Genomic DNA, 17,162 nt, shown 5'->3' on the forward strand with positions numbered 1-17,162 from the left:
TTCTATATCGTTACATATAGATCATTTATAAAAATCAAAGGTCTTGATATTGTGAAAACTTTAACCTTATGAACTTGCAAGCTATAGTTATATATAGTTTTGGTTATATACAGCAAAGTACATGACGACGAATATGATGGTGACGCTGATGATGACGCTGATGAAGACGATGATGACTATGACGATGATGAACTTTAAATACTATCGCATAGTTCATTGTTACATACTGCACCTATTCAGATTAGTTGACTAGAAGATTTATTATTTTGAAGTTCTGATCAACTTGACAGCCAGATGCGGTATGCATGAGTTCTAATGTGACACTGAATAATGCTTAACGATGTGATGATGCTGGCCGTTATAAATCCATAAAATTGTGAAAGCTTGTCTTTATTTCAAAAAAACAAGTGATATATTAAATATAAACATTGAAATTTGCATTCGTAGCCTAACATCTACATTTTTATTTGACGTCAATGAAAACAGAAAATAGTTATCATTGGGCGCTTGACAAAAACGTATTTATCGTAACTATATCATATCATTCAGGATCGTAAACAATAATTGAAAGACCAGTTAGTATTTGATCATACCTTGACATTACGTTATGTATTATTGCAATTTTATAAAGAAAGTACCAGTCCATAGAAGTTACCATTCATTTAAGTTTTGACTTCTAGATCGTGAACAAACACTTTTTATCTGGCGTATTAAATTGTAATCCTGGTACATTTGATAACAATTTACACCATTGGGTCGATGCCACTGCTGGTGGACGTAACGTCCCCGAGGGTATCACCAGCCCAGTAGTCAGCACTTCGGTGTTGATATGAATATCAATTATATGGTCATTTTTGTAAATTTTCTGTTACAAAATTTTTGATTTTTTTTTGAAAAACTAAGGATTTTCTTATTCCAGAAATAGATTACCTTAGCCGTATTTGGCACAACTATTTGGAATTTTGGGTCCTCAATGCTCTTCAACTTTTTACCTGTTTGGTTTTATAACTATTTGATTTTAACGTCACTGATGAGTCTTATGTAGACGAAACGCGCGTCTGGCGTATTAAATTGTAATCCTGGTGCCTTTGAAAAAATTACCATGATGGACTTGGAAGGAATAACTATTCAACGATGTGTCAAATAACGGTAAAAAGGAACGAATAGGTTACAACACACTTTTTATGAAAACCCTTACCCACTGAAAGGGTGTAATTAATGTAGCCCGTAATAGTGATACATGTGCCTTCTCACTGACAGTTTATTTTACCACTATAATATCTTTTATGTTTGAAAGATAATATGGTTTGTGTTATGACAACTTATTAAAACGGCATAAGTAATTAAAACATTCAATTTGATCTCCATAATTCAAATTTGCTAAAGCTCTCTTAGTGCATAAAAGTTCGTTTTTCAGATATCGATCCTATTAAAATTAGAAATATTAAATTTATTGCTTCTTTGCCATTATTAGTATTGCTCATCTATAAAAATATCAACATATATTGAATTTATTTTTCATGGTTCGGTCATACTTAATTTGAGTACAAGGTACTTCCCAGATACGTCTCAACATCAAACATCAAAATCATAAGCTAGCATAAAACCTATAATATGATATAATCTTAATCCAATTTTGTTGATACACAAAGCAACATACACATCTTCAAGATGAAAAAACGGAACTTCTTTTGATATTTTCACTATTTTTGTGATGACGTTTAAAGTTGTGACGTATCCAGTATCAGAACAATACCCCGGATATGTTTTTTCTTGGTAGCTTTCAAATGAAGCATAGTATTTTGACCCTTTATCTCGTATAGGATTTGCAACCCGATAACAGCTTCCTCCAACGGCGGTTTTTAACGCATCAGCGTTGCCTTTTATGACTCTCTTAAGTTCAGGAATATGTACATACACATCATCATCCGTTTTCATAACGAACTGTGCATTTTTGCAGTGTTTTGTTGCCCATTGAAAACTCATCAATGTTTTATAATTAAATTATTGTATGTGTCCCTAAAGCTTCCCAAAATAATATCCTTTGTTTGTAAGTTTTCCTTCTCTAATTCTTTAGTCATTGACGATTCTCCAAGTAGAAATACATATCTAATATTACCTTTGGTCATTTTCGTATGCTTCAACCAAGTATCTCTTATAGCGTTTCGAATCAACTTATTTTGTGGAGAAGACGTTATCATAACCAATATATCGATAGACATGTTTAAAGGTTTACAAATGTCCTTATTATCGATAATTAAGTGAATGCTCTCTGAAAAGCACCCAGTGCATTTGTGTTGCCCATCTATTTGTTCTTCTTGATCATGTTTGTCAGTACTGCTACTTAAAGTTTGATTTAGTTCAACAGTTGTTTGCGAGCTAGTGTGTATTTTTTTAAGTTTTGTGTAAGTTTTTAACTTTTCAAGAACATCTTTTGTGTCATTTGTAGTATCATATATCACAAAGGGTTTTACATTAAACTTTAAAGATCTGACGTTGCTGTTTATGTAACAAAACATTGGAAATACAAGTCCTAGTGATATAATGAATGGAAGCAGACGTACAACTTTCTTCCGAAAATTACCCTGCTGCATGTGAATAATCTTAAGCATGTTGTCTGGTTTTCCTTTGAAAAGGTTCTACGTACATCTGAAAAATGTAGGTTAATACATTTCAAATCATACTCACATAAAATCTTTGTAAACAACAATTTGTTTAATATGGTTGTAGTTTGATAAATCTTATTTTAAAATAGAAAACAATTACAATTATTAGTGAGACGCAGACTATGACACATTAAATCTAATAAAATTCCTACATCTTCAATGTACATACCGTATTGAAAAGTTTTATCTTCTGTTAGTTCATAATATTTTATGTTACTCATACCAATTGTGTATAGTGTTCACCTTAATAGAATAATTTAAATTTACAAACTTACAAAATATCAAAACTACACCTAGAATACAATTAAAGGTATGAAATAAAAATATATATATTTTCAAAAATGAAAAGTTCCTTTGTTCCTAAATCACACCGTTTATTTTCTCTTTTTGTCTCCATTGGCTAATATTAGGTTCTTTGTGTTATGGGTGTTGCTCATTGTTGAATGCTTACAGTGGCAAGTTGTCGCTTACATCTACGACATTTGATTTCTGGCGGGGAGCTATCTAGTTGGCAATAATAAGACACCTGTTTATTCTATAGAAACACTGAGGGAATTGCAGGAGCAAATGTTCCTCGGTAGGGTGAGTGACATCTGCTTTACATGCATTCCCGACGTGCGTATCAACATTTTGTCAAAATGTCAAAATCCGGAATAGGATACAATTTTCACAATTACAGATTACACTTCCATACTAGAACCTCAAGATATCAGACTATGGAAACATGTCGCTAGTTTTGTTTTTGGTTTTTGCCGGCAAAACAATCTTATTTTCTTTTGCTTTTACGTTAGGTATAATTGGTTTGTCATAAGACTATTTTGTTGCAAATACCTTACAATTTTCTCTCACCGAACAAAGATATCATCAAAATAAGGTATTTTAAGTAGTGAAAGAATGTCGTTAATCGTATATTTATATCATCATGATATGTTCTAGAATCTAGTTTGTTCATAATCACATGAGGCATCCTGTTTCAACAATTTATCTTACTTCTTTTTGAGTTCATGCTATTCCTTCAGTCTATGTTTGCATTTGTACCTTTTTAGTGTATTTATAAAATTTGAACGTTGTATAAAATAATTCTATAGACGGTAACAAAAAAATATGAACACGTAAGATTACTCTCAGTAACTGAAAGATTGTTTAAATCCATTTCGAAACTAATAGATAAATCATGTTTCATCTTAATGAAGTATCAAACGAATTTAGCGGTTATAATATTGTTTTCCATTTACGAAAATTGTACTCTCATCACAAGTATAATATACTATCTATAGATTGACAATAACTTCGATCAATTGAATATTGTAAAATACCCGTCTTTTTGAAATACTAATATAAAACAGTGAATGTTTAGAATTTGTAATAAAGTGTATCTTTTTCATAAATACCTGTAAACGGTTATGTGAAACTACCCTTTCTAAAAATTAATACTGTCCATTTTCCACTAAGTCTTGTTCTTTTTGAAGTTACTACTGTTACGGTTCAAATTTATTGTGTGTTGAACAACAATTCAAAAATACGTCATGGTCCATTGATTTCACTTTCATGTTTTTTCATTAAGTTTCGTTATAGTCGCATCAATATACATCATTACTTGTTCCAATTTGTTTTAGAATATAATCTTGGATCTATCATGAAATTTAGTATTTCGCAAGTTAAACTTTTGATAACGAAACGAACTTTATCTGCATTATTATGTTTTGTGTTGTTTTATTTTATCACCATTAATCATAATTATCTTTATCGTGACATTCATTTTAAAAATGTTTCGCTTATTCCCGACACAAAAAAGACAAAAACAACATTTCAGTTTACGCCGACATCGGACGGAAAGGCATTTCTTACATCTGCTTTATATACTAATTTATCAAACTGTGTAAAGCATCAATATGACATTATTGTAAACGGGTGGGAATATCATGTGAAAAGCCATCATTTCACGTGTTGCTTTCGTTTAAAAAATGGAAAACCACTATCTATTAATTCGAATCAGAAAATGTCTAGTATATATGCACAAATGCCACTTCGCAGAATTCAATATAGATGTCCAGTTCCAGTAGAGGTCAACTTGATTGAATACGTATCAATTATAAATGATATGAAAGCTACATGTCAATATGACATATCAAATTATGTACACGTAACATTACCACTGGGTTCAAATGACTCTACAATAGCTATATGCTCTCTTATATCGTATAGATCCCAAAATGCTGCTATTTTAGTCGAGTGGTTTGAAGCACAACGTTTACTAGGTGTGGATAAAATTTTAACGTATACACAGGAGCTTAACAGTGATGCAGTGAGAGTGCTGGACTATTATGAATCAATAGGACTTGCTGAAGTGATACGAGAGTTTGATATGCCAGAAAAAGGTATGTGGTCGAGTGTTTGCTTTATATTATTTCTTTAATTTATTGTCTTTTAAAACAAACTTACTTTCAAAATATGTATTAAAAAAAGTCATGAAACATTACGTCCCAATGCTCGACAATATCGAAACAAATGAACAACATGCGAACAATTGTAATATTCTTAATTTGTTTCAGGTATTTTCCGGTGTAAATGGTGGATTAAACCTAGCCTTTTTTTTCTATTAAGCTATTCGTTCCACTTTTGTGACAGTTGTATAAAGTTTCTGCCAAAATTGTGAATAACGACATTAACACGTAATTGATTCAAGTAACAATGGCTTGGATCCATTAGCCAAAATGGTGTTACATAAACCATCAACAAATTATAACATGCATGCAATTGAATTAAACAAAACCGCTAATATACAATATAAGGTCAAGGTCAGGAAAATGTAAACTTTTTTGTATTAGGCTGAGTAGCTGGGGAAGAGCGAGGTTCTACCGAGCCGTTCCCCAGTTTTACGCTGAATACAAAAAAGTTTATATTTTTATGACATTGACCTAATATTTTTTTTATACTGCAACTTAAATTAATAAATGGATAGATGTTTAAATCGCAACATAAATGTCAAACTTTTTCATCTCTCAATGGGCCCCTGATTGTGGAGAAAGTGTTTCATGATGAAATTGACATTATACAAAATATAGATATCTTACTGTATTTAGGAAATAAACACAGCTAGCTGCAGTTTTAAAAAAGTCATTGTAGTTGTTTGGAAATTTGACCTAGTATAGTGAACAATTTTCTGGCAAATTACAAATTGTGTAAATATAAATACCAGATATACTTCAGCATTATCAAAATTCTGCCGTCATATTCTGTAGTTATTGTTATACAGTCCATATTCATCTCATTTAAAATGAATCAACAGCTCAAATGCCTTTCCAACTGCCGATCACCGTAATATATACCAAAGTCAATTGTAATCAAGCACATTTGTAAATAAATATATCGAAAAATTAAGTCTTATATACAAAACTGTTAATTTCTTATATATGTTAGACACTTTATACTGCAGGCCATTATATTTTTATAAAAAAATTTCAATTTGATTTATTCTTTTAGTTTTCACTGACGATGTTAGACATCTTAATAATATGTTAAAGTATTTTTTTATTTGTCTTTATGAATATTATTTTTATTAATTAGTCTGTTTAAGGAATATTCCTTCGACGTTGCTCTGTTCTATTATAATTTGTGTATTGTTATTTAAGACAGACAGCTAGATATCATAAACACACTATGTATACACAGGACAGAATCTGAGCTTGATTTGCTTTATAATATTAAAACTAAACTGTCGAAAAAAGGTCATTTATTTAAAATCATAAAATGCAAAAGCTACATTTGAAAATAAAACATTTGACATAAAAGTTCATATCGAATACGAAATAATAATACATAATTAATACAATATTACATCAACTAACATCATATCAATTGAATAAATGACCAAAAATAGCAAAGGTTGGGGAAAAAAAACATGAAAACTCGCGCAGACCCCGCAAGATCACTGACCAATAAGAAAGATGCAATCCAACCATGCACTAGTCATCAGTGAAATTTCTCTGCACATGAAAACATGTTATCTAATTTCAACAATTTATCGTTCAATCAAGTAGGACAACTCTGACCCTTTGACCATACTAAAGGCATCATAAATTATCAGTATAGATAACTCACTCTTTATCTAAGTCTTAGCAATGAACAATTAAAACAGAATTATCTCCTCTGCTGTCTTAAGTAATTTTATTAAGCTTAATTTTCATTGTCAAATAAGATTGGTTTTATTCCTTTTTACTACTACGCTTTGTCTTTATGCCTTTTTTGTGTTTCTTTGTTACATATGACGTGGCTTTGTACTTATACATCTCGTCATGGTATTATTGTGCCAAGATAAATGGTTGTGTATATTGTTGTTTGTTTTATGGTGATAAGATAATAACACAATGTAAACGGTTGTACCCGTATTTTCTACATTTTTACCTATTATGTCTGTTTGTTTTGTTCACACATGGTTTTCAGTATAATGAAATTTTCTGCTTCTTTCATAAAAGTGAGTGGTTCAGCTAGCTATAAAACCAGGTTTAATTCAACATTTTCTACTGAAGAAAATGCATTTACCAAGTCATAAATATGACAGTTGTTGTCCATGTATTTGATGTGTTTGAGATTTTGATTTTGGATTTTGAATTTTCCTCGGAGTTCAGTATTTTTGCTATTTTACTTTTTGTATCTCTAAACAAAATACTTATATTATTATTTTACTGGTCGAATATGTTTTCTTTATAAACGAAAGTAAGCTAAACACACATCATTCTATAATTATATTTTTCAGGAATTGATATTTTTTTCAAAATATTCACATAAATTAGGTCTCAAATCATATTACATTTTAATACTACATTTCAACTATAAAATAAAATTTGAAACTTCAATCAAATCCAAATTTTAAAATCTATCCATCTTTATTTATAAGTAGAATAAGATTATAATAATATACAAATTGTAGGTTCTATAAAAGCAAAAAAAAAAAATCATTCTTTTAAGAACAGTGTTAAATATTTGGAAAATCTTCACAACATATAAGAAAACAACCTTATCATCTAATTGGAGCATGCATCATATTGAATAATAATGAAATTTTAGTTAAAAATCACGTATATATTATTATGGGCTATGAAAACCGTTTGATGGATTAATACGATATTGGATCAAACTGCATTGTTCTTTTATTTCGTTTAATTGTTACAGTTTTTTGTTGGTTTATTCGTAAGGAACGTGATTTGTTTGTTTTCTAAATAATTGTGTTGTTATTAGAGGTTTCATGAATTTACAATCTTACTGTATTGTTGTTTCTATTGCAAACTATTTAAACTTCCATAAAAAAATAAAACATATCTTTATATTAATTTAAGACAAATATCCTAGACTTATTGGGGAGCAGAATGCAAGGCAATGGACTGACAAAGAAGTTGTTTCCCTTGATTGCAATTCAAGACTTCTTGGATTTAAGTATGTCATTATGTGCGACAAGGATGAATTTGTGGTGCCAAATATTACGAAGTTTGGGTTTTCACTGAGGAAATCCCTGGTACGTATATCTTCCATTAACAAATCATACATCACATCAGGTTTATATATAGATACAAAAAAAAAAAATTAAAGGACAAATAAAGTACAAAATTGAATAGCATCGTCTTTATGGTTTCTTCTGATTTATCAAATCTGTTACCAATTTAACAGAAAAATAGAGGTCTATGAAATAATGTAAAAGAAATTTTCAGACCCATTTAAAAGTAAGGTTTTCGAATGTAAGATTAAATGCCATCAAATTCTTATATTATTGTCAATTTCATGAAATGAAATGAGAGTCAGTAATTTTGTTAATGAATCACATACATGTAAAGATAAAGAGAAATCAAAGTTACTGACGTTGTTTATCCTCAATTACTATGAAATTATTCTTTTATTTGTTTTTGCAAATTATTACTTTTATTGTTTAGTTTTTTTTTTTCGTAATATCCATTTGACATAGCTCGGTATATATACATCCTGTCATATTTTTTTCATTGTGCTTTGGTAAATGTTTGTATTTTTGTCTTTCGTTTTTGTTTATGTGCTTTGTCTATATGACTGTTTGATTTTCTTTGTTGACACATTATTTTGTTTTATAGTGATTAAGATTATAACACAATGTTGATTGCTGTACCTCTATTTTTGACAATGTTCTTATTATCAAATGTTTATTTGGTTTGTTCAAAAATCGTTTATTCTACTGTCATACAAGTGAGAGGTTATCTAGCTATAAGATTAGATTTAATCCAACATTTTCTACATTAGAAAATGCCGGTATCATGTCAGGAATATAACAGTTGTTATCCATTCGTTTCATGTCTTTCAGCTTTGGATTTTGTCATTTGATTGATTATACTTTCCGTAAAATTTTTTCTAGGAGCTAGGTATTTTTCTTATTTCACTATTTTCTAAACACAAACATTGACTTGTAAACTATGTAAATAGTTCGAAATCAATGAACCATGATGTGGGTGGGGCTATATAATCTCCATGGATATGAAACTTGCAAATTACAAATTCATTTCCATACCAAATACCATCGACTTGGCATACGTGTTCATCTTAATCTGATCTAATCACAAACTGATACATGTAAACTGAGTAAAAGTTGTAAAGTTAATAGACCATGCTGGTGGAGTATGAACCAAACATTCTCCATGGAAATGAGATCTGCAAATGCTTATACAACTGTACATCAATTATCATTAGCCTACCACTAGTCTAATGATTACTCTTAAACTGACCTAATCACAAACTTATAAATGTCAACTAAGGAAAGGTTTCAAACTCAATAGGCTATTTTTGACGGGGGACAGGGACAAAAATGTACATAGAAATAAAATCTGAAAATGCGTATAAAAATACATACCAAATATCATTGACTTACTACAAGTGCTTCGCCGTAAACTGAAGTTTCAAAGTAAAAAAAACATGACTGAGGGGGCGGGCCCAAATAATTTATTTCAAAATTAGATCAGACAATGCTTATACAACTACATGCCAAATAACGTTGACCTACCACATTAACTGACATAATCACAAACTAATAGTTAAATATGCAAAAATTCTAAGTCAACAGACCATGACATTATACCAATTGACCTTGAACCAACCGCGATAATGATGAATATACACATGTTAGCATGACGAATATAGAATTTACTGTCGTAGTAGATGTTAATTTGTATCTCTATAGTTATACTCGATTCATTTAATACCATATGCTGTTGTCATTTTCGCATCCTTTCAAATATATTTTGCATATTGCAGGAGCACATTTTTGACAAATCAACAGCAGGCGTTCAGCTAAACCCAAAATTACATGTCACATCATGGACACCTTACAACCGATCAAGTACTTTGTTTATCAGCAGATATCTTAATAGCACTACATCAGTTTCCGACAGACATAAATACGTATACATGCCTGAACGTACGGTTGTCGGATCGACAACTATTCACGGATTTACGGCATGCAGTGGATATAGAAGGTAAAAAATTTAAATAATTATATGCAATGGTCTATTTAAACAATGAAACTGTTGAAATTTTGTTTCATTGGAGGCCATAGTAGTTTACCGGTGATCGATTATTGCTGTTCAGTTTGAATACAGAACAGAAAATATTAGAAAAACTCAACAAATTACTAGAAATTCATACGCAGCAAATTCTGATGAAAAGTAATAAAAAAATTGTTAACATTTTTATAGATATAGAGCATATATGAATAAAGCATGAGCGCTAATAACACTGTAAACTTCTGTCTGCAAAATTTGCTAAAAAGAATTTATAATACAAAAGCAGGAGTAAATAATAAAATTCAGACTGAGGCGATATTGTCGCAATATTGGTCATCAGAGGCGTTCAATGTTTTTTTTCGTAAAATTTAATAAACTAATATTGATTGATTTATTGATGGTTGGCTTCTAATAGGCCAGTTTCAAATATTTAATGCATGTTCAGGACGAGAACAAAATAACAATAAATACAACAGTAGTTCGTATTATAGAAACCGGTCTGGATGAGTGTGCAAAAAATCAGACTGCCACTAGAAAGAAAATGTATACTGAATAAGGAGAGACATTTAGCCTTGCAACTATCCACGAACGGATCCACCAATAAGTTGCTGTAAGGGTTCTTGACGTACAGAGGGCTTTACACATTCTCAACACGAGTCATAGCATAAAACTTCCTTATTGCGAGTGGACGTGACTGCGAACTTATTGGACTTGCACAGCCAAACAGTCGCAAAACTTTGGCAAAGGTTTAACCGTTTGTCGGGAGAATACAAACGGATATCAAATGTTTATTACTTTAGTAATTTTTAGGGGTCGGCTGAAAATGGAAATTCTGTTAAGTTCATCAATCAAATGTAGTGCATGACAACCAATCCAAGTCTGCTTCAGTTTTAATTTATGAAGGTCTGTCACAAAATATTACAATGTACGACAGAAATAGTTCTCAATCAACGCACAACATGCACAATAACGAATAAGCTATGTTTTGATTAGTTGCTAATCAACACGCTGCATGCACAATTAAGAATAAGCTACGACGTAATGGCAAAATAAGACCTAAAGGGATCTTTATAATTAGAAACGAAAAGATTTTGTTCTTTGACCTGAAACACGAGCTTTCATATTTGTTTGTATTATAAGCATATTTACATGAATTGTTTTGAGAAAGCTATGTTAATTCAATGAACACATATAAGTTTTATTCAATATGTATTTGAAATAAACGAAATGTCTTTTCGCTTAATATCGATTATAGTATCATAATTTATACAATGAAAAAACCTTTTAAGTTTGTAACATACTTTTATTTGTGTATATCTTTTTTGAAATTATCAACTGTGTGTTAAGACATGAAACAAACATAAGTCAGACTTAATATCTCGATATTAAAGAGAATCCTTTATTTTTAGAAATATACTACCATTCAATAATTGTCTTCTTGTTATTTTTTCGTATGCAGTGGTCCTTAGCAACGAAATATTTCGGAAGAACTTCGACCATTGCGTATCGCTAATATGAGGGGGAAACTTGAAACAAGAAAAGAAAAAAATGTTGGTAGATAGTGTTACTCGAGCCTGAGAGAAAAAAAAAGTTGCACCAAATTATTTAACAGCTGCAAAAACAAATTTAAATAGAAAATGTGATATTTTTTTTTATATTTTTTTTTTCGTTTTTTGTTTTGTTTTTCATTATGGATTCGTCATTTATGTAAAACAAAAAGTGTATGGTGCAATTATTTTTTTCTTCATATTTTGGCCCTTGCCTTTAAACAAATTGAAATGAAACATAACATTCGTTTCATATGACTTTAATATCATGAACGGTACCAATGTTAAACACCAGATGAGCATTTTGACAATTAAGTTTCCTTATTGATGATCAATAATAAAATATTTGAAAAAAAAACACCTGAAAAGAAAGTTCCGGAACACCTGAGATCACCACCATTTGTGTAAGGGTTCGTGTTGCTTAGTGTTTAGTTTTTGGTGTCGTGTCTTGTGTACCATTATTTGTCTGCTTGTCTTTTTCTTTTTTTATCCATGGCTATGTCGGTTTATTTTCGATCTATGAATTTGAATGTCCCTCTGGTATCTTTTGCACCTCTTCCTGAACAGCTGATTTAACCACAAAAGACCTAAAGTATAGCCAAATCTTAACAAGGAATAGGAAATTTGTATGTGGGAGATATATCCTTTTATTTAAGAATTGAATGCTTCTTTTTCTTTTTAATTCAATGGGGTATAAAAGCGTTTACCGAAGTACATTTTGTATGAAATTACAAAAAGAAGCATTTAATATTGTCCATTTGACTTCTATATATTTGCCGAAAAAAATTCTTAAAAATTCATTTTTATAGATCAATCATTTTTTCCTTCATGCATGTTAATATCTGATATATACACACTCTGACTATTAATTTCATGTTTTTTGGTCAATAATTAAAACAGTTTTCCATTAGGTCTCTATGTTAATTTTATTTTTTGAAGTCTTGATTACCTGATGGAGTAAGTATAAGTAGTGTAACGGCCTTCCAACCAAAATAAAAACAATATACATGTGCTTTTAATGTTTGTTTATCTGTACCATGTGACTATACCGATTTGAATATTAAAGGACATCAATGAAAATTATCATCACTTTATAGTTTTGATTATTGATTTCATATTATTATACAAGTTAACTTACAATACACAAGCTTTTCATGCGTTTAGCATTGGGAGTTGTATAACAATACAAAGAGGCTATGAAAAGTTTATTAAAACAACAGACTAAAGTTAATATACATTCAGTTATTTATTAATGTGCAAAATGCTTTTCTTGGAAGCAATCAATTTAGGAGAATAAAAAAAAAGTTTTTATAGTTGGTAAATTCTATCATAACTCATGTCCACTAACATAACATATGAAGGTAAACATATAAAACAATATTCATTTTCCTATCCTTTGCCTAAAAAATACTATTTTATATAGTTTTTACTATATCTAATATTTTTTAAACAGAAAATAGAAATTGCAGTTTCCTTTCATATATATAACAATCATTACAATAACATTACATGAAATCTAAGTTTGTTTGATGGTCAGTAGAGGTCATCTTAATATGTAAATATACAAAGTCACATGGTACAAATAAACAATCATTAAAAGCACATGTATTTTGGTTTTGTTTTGGTTGGGAGGTCGTTACACTACTTATACCTACTCCGTCATGTAATCAGTTATAAGCCGTTACAGTGCTTATACTTACTCCGTCAGGTAATCAACACTTCAAAAAATAAAATTAACATAGAGTCCTAATGGGAAACTTTTTTTAATTATTGACCAAAAATTATGAAATTGATAGTCAGAGTTCGTATATATATCATATATTAACATACATCGAGGAAAAAATTATTAATTTATAAAAAACAATTTTTAAGAATTATTTTCTGCAAATATATAGAAGTCAATGGACAATACTAATAATTACCTTTCTTAGCAGTTACATACCTTCTGCCCCTTCGTATGGCGTTTACAAATCTCAGTTGATACGTTATTCTCGTGCATGTTCACAATATACGGACTTCATATACAGGAGTGTGCTCCTAACACAGAAACTACTCCAACAAATTTATGAGGAGAACAGATTAAAAATGACACTCCGTAAATTTTACGGACTTTATGACGAATTGGTTAATCCATACGATGTGTCTTTGTCCAAACTATCTAAGGACATTTTTACAAAGTGTTAGATTGTGGTTTGTCATTATGTCGTCTGATCTTTTAATTAATTACCTAACGTGACTTATTCCCGATTGTGACTGTTTTGCTGAGTGTGAATTCGCATTGCTATAAGACGTGTCACGATACCTTTCTTTCCCAAATTCATATATTTAGTTTTGATGTTATATTTTTTATTCTCATCGGATTTTGGTAAATGTCTTAACGTTTGTAGTTGTAAATCTTATTTTTTTTCTGTTGTTTTCGTGTGTTATGATAAAGATAATTCATCATCATCCAGTTCATTTATTAGCATTTAGTTTGGATCAACGAAATTTATACGATATATTTGGTTTACAGTTCGATTCAGAAGAAACACCGACATAGCTAGATAATACAATTAATTATCTAATTACTACCACAATTTGATATTAATTAGTATAGTAATTTTCAATTATTCAAAATAATCCTAATTCTATCTTATTTTTGAGAAATCTTTTTAGAAATTCAAATATGACGTCAGTTTAGAAATTCAAATGTGACGTCACTGCGTTGATGGCTTTGGCTAACTCGGCTGTGTATTTTCATGTGCTAGTTTATGTGGTTTTATGTAATGTATCCGTTTTTATTCTGTAGTTAGTCACCTTCCAGTTTTATCATGTATATCTATTATATAGTCATTTTATAAAATTTACTGTTTGCAAAAGTATGAAATATTCTAAATAATAAGGATGTTCTTAGCCCAGGCAGAAACCCTTAGTCGTATTGGTCGCAACGTTTTGGAACTTTTGGTCCTCTGTGCTCTTCAACTTTGTACCTTTTCGAACTTTTATCATCTGAGCGTCACTGGATAGTCTTGTGTGGACGAAACGCACGTCTGGCGTATTAAATTTTAAATCTGGTACCTTTTGTTAGCTATTATTCGGGTGTTTCTCTGTCCTAAATGTTCTCCCATTTATTTGTATTGTTGTCCTGTCACGTAATTTTGTCATTTTAATGTTAAATTTAACATTGCCATAAAAGCGGGAGGTTTGGCATGCCACAAAACCAGGTTCAACCACCATGTGTGTTCTTAAAATGTCCTGTACCAAGTCAGAAAAATGGCCATTATTATATTATAGTTCGTTTCTGTGTGTGTTACATTCTAATGTTGTGTTTCTGTTGTGTCGTAGTTCTCCTTTTATATTTGATGCGTTTCCCTCAGTTTTTATTAGTAGCCCGGATTTTTTTTTTTTTTTTCTCAATGGATTTATGAATTTCGAACAACGGTATACCACTGTTGTCTTTATTTAAGCTAGAATCATGAAAACACGATTTCTATCAATTTTTTCTTTAATTTACCTGTGCACTTTATTGTGAGAGCTCGTGTCATCATGAATATTACATTTCATTATGTAATGAATGTCAATTTCAGAAGGACGCGATATTGCTATTAGCCAATCAAAATAACGTATTATAATGAAACATGCATGCAATGTAATTATTTAATATAACTATTTCAACACTTAAAGAATTTTGAACAAAGATACTCAAACGTCCACTATTTGGTAAGTTCCAAAAAGCCAGCTGCTTACGAAAGGGGTCAAATTAAACCCTACAAAGTAGCCTTTTACAATGTATAGCATACATTGTAAAAAGAAAAATTACAAAAAAGGCAAAATCTTAAGTTTTTCTTAATAAATTTTAAGTGTTTTTGCTTTGCTTATTGTTTTGTTCACCATCTGGTTTGCATCATTTGTGGTTGCCTTTCTTTAGTATAAGTAATCCCTTCAACTAATAACGACAGTTTATTTCAGACATACAGCAACATCTACTGTTTTAGACTTTCATCATTACCGGTCTTGTGCAAATAGTTTTGTCAAATACCTGTCGGCTCTAAACAAAGGAAAAAAGAAAAAAGTCGGAAATATATGTGCAGATTTCAGACAATATACGCAAGATGACATAAACGTTATTGGTAAACACATTGAAAAGAATGTCCTCAAAGTGAGAGAACAATTAGGTATTACATATAAATAATAATGATTTCGTTGTTTTCTTTATTTCAAATCACAATTGTTTGTAAACTAGTTTTTCCATATTCAATATAGAAGCTTACATAAAATCGCCTAACAATACAATGTAACAAACACTTTAAAAATGTAATGCGTCCGAAGCCAGAGGGACTATTTTCCCTAATCTGAAGACAACATAAACAGAAAGTCTGTGTATCACGGATTTCTCAATTATGTTTCCCATATCTTAATCATGCAAATAGATGTGGCACTGAAGCAAAGCCAAAGTCAAGATATGTCACTTGTTCAATTATATTTTGAAGAAAGTTTAAATAAAATTTAATTCAAAAGTAGATGAATATAAACTCATCATAGATACCAGGACTAAATTTTGTATATACGCCAGACGCACGTTTCGTCTACAAAAGACTCATCAGTGACGCTCGAATCAAAAAAAGTTAAAAAAAAAAAAAAAAAAGACAAATAAAGTACAAAGTTGAAGAGCATTGAGATCCAAAATTCTTAAAAGTGTTGCCAAATACAGCTAAGGCAATCTATGCCTGAGGTAGAAAAGCCTTATTATTTCAAAAAATTCAAAATTTTGTAAACAGTTAATTTATAAATATAACAATATCAATGATAATTCATGTCAGCACAAAAAGTGCCGACTACTGGGCTTGTGATACTCTCGGGGAAATAAATCTCAACCAGCAGTGGCATCGACCCAGTGGTTGTAAATAAACTCATCATAGATACCAGGACTAAATTTTGTATATACGCCAGACGCGCGTTTCGTCTACAAAAGACTCATCAGTGACGCTCCAATCCAAAAATGTTAAAAAAGCCAAATAGAGTACAAAGTTGCAGAGCATTGAGATCCAAAATTCCTAAAAGTGTTGCCAATTACAGCTAAGCGTTTAAAAAAAAAACAAAAAAAAACATAATTATTAAAAGATGTGTGTGTACTCCTCATTGTAATGTTTACGCAAGAATTCATGCTTGAACTATATTATCGTTAGGCTGTTAGTTTTTTCGTTTGAATTTTTTAACATTGTAACGTTGGTGCCTTTTTATAGCTGACTATGCGGTATTGGCTTTGCTCAATGTTGAAGGCCGTATGGTGACCTATAGTTGTTAATTTCTGTGTCATTTGGTCCCTGGTGGAGAATTGTCTCATTTGCAATCATACCAGATCTTCATTTTTTTTTATCAAACTATCATCTTTCGATTCATAAAAGAATTCTGTCAAATAAGATGTTGGACAAATTTTTTTTTTTCTAAGTATTTTA

The 17,162-nt window shown here is 30.5% G+C and overlaps 1 long non-coding RNA gene across 1 annotated transcript; it reads left to right on the top strand.

Annotated features, from left to right (window-relative positions):
• Positions 1-4,330: 4,330 nt before the first annotated feature.
• Positions 4,331-16,169, top strand: LOC143043344 (uncharacterized). Its single transcript, XR_012968327.1, has 4 exons — positions 4,331-5,044; positions 8,003-8,178; positions 9,933-10,153; positions 15,676-16,169. It is a non-coding gene; the product is annotated as an uncharacterized LOC143043344 (long non-coding RNA).
• The last annotated feature ends 993 nt before the right edge of the window (positions 16,170-17,162 follow it).

The sequence above is a fragment of the Mytilus galloprovincialis genome, chromosome 1 (assembly GCF_965363235.1).
Source record: "Mytilus galloprovincialis chromosome 1, xbMytGall1.hap1.1, whole genome shotgun sequence".
Classification (NCBI taxonomy): Eukaryota; Metazoa; Mollusca; class Bivalvia; order Mytilida; family Mytilidae; genus Mytilus; species Mytilus galloprovincialis.